At 38.8% G+C, this 5,216-nt stretch overlaps 1 protein-coding gene across 1 annotated transcript in view; it reads right to left on the bottom strand.

Moving 5' to 3' along the window:
• The window catches only part of RHOQ (ras homolog family member Q), a 43,487-nt gene that overhangs the window by 3,293 nt on the left and 34,978 nt on the right, over positions 1-5,216 (bottom strand). The gene's annotated exons all lie outside the window — the stretch shown is intronic.

The raw sequence follows: 5,216 nt of genomic DNA, 5'->3' as shown, positions 1-5,216 counted from the left end.
CTGTCAGGGAAAAAAAGCCAATCGATAAAACTTCAGTTTACAATGTCAATAGCATTTATTTAGGTCATATAGTTGTGATGGGAAAAATAAAAGTATATAGCTTGCTGTACTTCTTTTGTGTGTGTGGGATACCTTTGAATTGAAATGTACTTAGTTCACAACTCTTTGCAATGCAGAAAAAAAAAAAAAAAAAAGATATGGACTAAAGATGAGCAAAAAGATTCCACTACCTGGATCCAGAGTCCATTTCCAGGCTCCGAACTTCCCCTCACCAGCACACGAATGCTGGCATCCTAGGCCCAGATGACATTAGTTTGGGGGTTTAGTGATTGCAAGAGATGCCCATGAGGCTATTTGAGTTCTGCGCCACTCCATCATAGCAAAGTGGACACCAGACTAGGGTAGTGCGAATCTTTTTGCTCATCTCTAATGTATACCCATACCATACTACGTATGCCATGAGGACCTCATCATACCAATTGGCTGCCTGTAGGGATGAGTGGAAATTCAGATTCTGGTACCCAACATGAACTATAGTCCAAAGTTTGGTACCCGAAACCCATTCAAAACAATGGAGACCCAAACTTTGGATCTGGGGAGGAAGAAAATGCTCTCCAACTCCGCACATTATAATGGACTTCCCAGAGAAGTTCGGCATTTAGCACCGAACACTAACTGTCCGGTACTGAACCCTGAACTTTTAAGTTCAAGTTCGCTCATCTCTAATTGGCGGTCAAGCATGTTCACTAGGTTTCCATCTGGACCCCAATGATAGAAACAGCTGCGACCCTTTATATGTGCAAAAGATGGAGGTCCCAGCAGTGGAAACTTTTAAATTACCCTGAAGATATAGAATATTCTGTCTTCTACATTCAACTTATTGATGTTTTCAGTGTCAGGTCCAGGTAATAAGAATATATTAGGCAGTCAGTGCTGTCACGTATCCTCCGCTTCCTTGCAGTTTTGTGAATGTGGGTAAAGTATAGAGCTTGCAAAGACGTCCATGGTTGTTGCATTATGGATTTTTGCTATGGAACGAGCTGTTTGGCAGCACAATCAGTTTTTGCATAAGCCCCCTGATCTTCTGTATTTGCTGTGGCACGGCTGCGCCTTGGCTCTGTGATCCTGGGACAGACTGCGGCTCGTGAGTCACTATGTGCTGGAAGGCAGGAGGAGGGAAGCAGCGATATCTGCGCTTACATCATTTTGCAGGCAAATGGAAGAACTGCTCTTAGTGGGGAAAAAAAAAGAATTGCAGCAGCGATGGTTACAGAGAAGACAATCATTACTGTGCTGGTGCTAATGGCAAGTATAGCAATTCTCTAATAGTATTGTTAGGTAGGAATCCAGCATCCTGTTAACCTGTCTGCAGTGCAGCAGACATTTATTACTTGCATATAAAAAAAATAACTTTAAAAAGGGAAACTATCATCCACTTAAATATTTATATAGGATACTTAGCCCCTATGAAAAATAAATTATACCAGTAATATACATAACATGATTTTTTTGTATGCAAATGAGTGCACTTCCATGCAGTTACACCCTCTAATTTACATATCTATTACTGATCCGGATTGACGGCTCTCACTTGCCAAAAGTGAACACTGCCCAAACTCAAATCCCTGTGTGCACAGTGGTGCTGGAGGAGTGTGTCAGGGCCTGCGCACACTCAAGAAAAAAAAAAAAAGCCAAGTCTCACGCAGGTTGCAGCTCCATGTCGCTTGCATTGAATTCTATGTTAAGGGACAGAAAATCCAACATATTTGTAAACCTTTGCAACTCTGTTGTTTCACAGGAGGTCGCAGATCATAGTCGGACCCCATAAGAAATTGCTCGGTGCGGTGTCGTGCGACACACAGCCACAGCCTAAAGATTGTCGTGCAAAACACCAGTCTTGATTAGTCCATGCTAATTTTAAGGAATTGCTACTTAGGCAGATTATTTAAAGTGACCCCCAAAAGTGCAGCCTCATTTTAAGATCAGCTGTGGTTACTGGAAACTGTTCTCTTATTGAAACTGGAGTAATTTGCATCGAAAAAAAATAGCCACAAAATGAGAAGTGTTTGTTTTCCTATGTGTAACAGTTTACATTTCCCAATAATAGTCCTATGTTACATAAATGGAAGCTGCACCATTTAATCATTTTCTTTAATTGTATCGCTACCATATAACAGCTCACCGAAGTTCATATACTTCTAGATCCCAAGACAAAACTCTGCTGAAAAAGAAGAACTGATCCGGCACAAGGGATCACAGCCAATCTCTAAGAAACCATTACAGCAGCCTACACTACGAGCGCCCTCATTTATAGCACAGGACACTTACACCACTCAAAACGCGTAGACCAAAAATAACCAAAGTCAGCGCCCATTCACTTAGAGGTGCTGACATCCATGTATTTTTTTTTGTCCAAAACAAAAGTGAGTCCCATAATGTGCCAGCAAGAAAACTTTCAGGATCTGCTTTAATTTTTGGCATTAAAAGGGAATGCTTTATCACAAAATGACCTAAATTGGGTTTTTATGTTAAAAAAAAAAATAAATATAAATATATATATACATACATACATATACATACACACACACACATTATATACAGTGATATGAAAAAGTTTGGGCACCCCTATTAATCTTTAGCTTATTGTTTTATAAAAATTGGTGTTTTTGCAACAGCTATTTCAGTTTGATAGATGTAATAACTGTTGGACACAGTAATGTTTCTGCCTTGAAATGAGGTTTATTGTAGTAACAGAACATGTGCAATCTGCATTCAAACAAAATTTGACAGGTGCATAAGTATGGGCACCTCACCAGAAAAGTGACATTAATATTTAGTAGATCCTCCTTTTGCAAAAATAACAGCCTCTAGTCGCTTCCTGTAGCTTTTAATGAGTTCCTGGATGAAGGTATTTTTGACCATTCCTCTTTACAAAACAATTCCAGTTCAGTTAAGTTTGATGGTCGCCGAGCATGGACAGCCCTCTTCAAATGATCCCACAGATGTTCAATGATATTCAGGTCTGGGGACTGGGATGGCCATTCCAGAACATTGTAATTGTTCCTCTGCATGAATGCCTGAGTAGATTTGGAGCGGTGTTTTGGATCATTGTCTTGCTGAAAGATCCAACCCCTGCGTAACTTCAACTTTATCACTGATTCTTGAATATTATTGTCAAGAATCTGCTGATACTGAGTGGAATCCATGCGTCCCTCAACTTTAACAAGATTCCCGGTGCCGGCATTGACCACACAGCCCCAAAGCATGATGGAACCTCCACCAAATTTTACTGTGGGTAGCAAATGTTTTTCATGGAATGCTGTGTTATTTTGCCGCCATGCATAATGCCTTTTTGTATGACCAAACAACTCAATCTTTGTTTCATCAGTCCACAGAACCTTCTTCCAAAGAGAAATTGGATTCTCCAAATGTGCTTTTGCATACCTCAGCCGACTGTTTGTGGCGCGCTTGCAGAAACGGCTTCTTTCGCATCACTCTCCCATACAGCTTCTACTTGTGCAAAGTGCGTTGTATAGTTGACCGATGCACAGTGACACCATCTGCAGCAAGTTGATGCTGCAGCTCTCTGGAGGTGGTCTGAGGATTGTCCTTGACTGATCTCACCATTCTTCTTCTCTGCCTTTCTGATGTTTTTCTTGGCCTGCCACTTCTGGCCTTAACAAGAACTGTCCCTGTGTTCTTCCACTTCCTTACTATGTTCCTCACAGTGGAAACTGACAGGTTAAATCTCAGACAGCTTTTTGTATCCTTCCCCTGAACAACTATGTTGAATAATCGTTGTTTTCAGATCATTTGACAGTTGTTTTGAGGAGCCCATGATGCCACTCTTCAGAGGAGATTCAAACAGGAGAACAACTTGCAAGTGGCCACTTTAAGTAGCTTTTCTCATGATTGCATACACCTGGCTATGAAGTTCAAAGCTCAATGAGGTTACAAAACCAAAAAGTGTGCTTTAGTAAGTCAGTAAAAAGTAGGTAGGAGTATTTAAAACAAGAAAATGATAAGGGTGCCCATACTTATGCACATGTCAAATTTTGTTTGAATGCAGATTGCACATTTTCTGTTAGTACAATAAACCTCATTTCAAGGCAGAAACATTACTGTGTCCAACAGTTATTACATCTATCAAACTGAAATAGCTGTTGCAAAAACACCAATTTTTATAAAACATTAAGCTTAAGATTAATAGGGGTGCCCAAACTTTTTCATATGTATGTATATATATATATATCTATATCAACACACACACATATATATATATATATATATATCTATATATATATATATATATATATATATATATATATATATATATATATATATATATATATATATATATATATATATATATATATATACATATATATACATATACATACACACACACACTTTTAGAATTCCAGCTTAGAGCTCTTCCATAAAAATCAATTATAGTGGGATTTTAAACTACTATTGGATTGGATGATCTGTACCATGTGCTTTTGTAGGATATGACATAAAACGCTAGTCTTTGGCGTATGTCGATATGCAATGATTAATTGTTGTGGTTGTGACTATGGACTGAATTTTGGATCGTATTTAACTTTACTAATAAAATTGATTTTTATGGAAGATATCTACGCCGGAATCTTTTTTCTCTGGATTGGCTCCCACGCGGCACTGCTGGCTCTGTGCGTTTGGTCTCCACATGGGTGAGCTGACTCTTTACCTCTTTATCCATATTTTTAAAAACAATTTTTTTGCAATTTTTCATATCACTATTAAAAAAGAAAAAATCATGAATCTTGCAGTTTTCTCACTAGCTCTAATATTACACTCATATTTCCTGTTCTGTACAGAAGTCTTTCAGCAGTCTCATTATCATCACAGACAGGATTACAATGACAGACAAGACCTCTATTCACAGCAAATGACACAGGAGCCAACAATCCCAATAGGGATGTCACAGCTCACTTAAGCCACACTACTGTACAAGGACTGCTGACATCTATATACAGTAGGTAAAGGATCCACCTCCTCCCCCTCACTTCTCAATTACCTTTGCCCTGATTAGAGCATGCTCAGATAACATCTCTATGCAAACAAAAAGGGTCCAAGTCAGTCTATTGCTGCTAATGCCCATGTGAAGCACAGGAAGTAAGAATCTAATATTAGCCCTATTGGTCGGTGAAAAATTTTGTTTACTTTTTAGATAT

Source organism: Phyllobates terribilis, unplaced genomic scaffold (assembly GCF_046119375.1).
Source record: "Phyllobates terribilis strain yellow unplaced genomic scaffold, ASM4611937v1 Scaffold_3__8_contigs__length_932513732, whole genome shotgun sequence".
NCBI lineage: Eukaryota > Metazoa > Chordata > Amphibia > Anura > Dendrobatidae > Phyllobates > Phyllobates terribilis.
The sequence above is the reverse complement of the archived record's forward strand: the minus strand, read 5'-3'. Positions and strand labels throughout refer to the sequence as shown.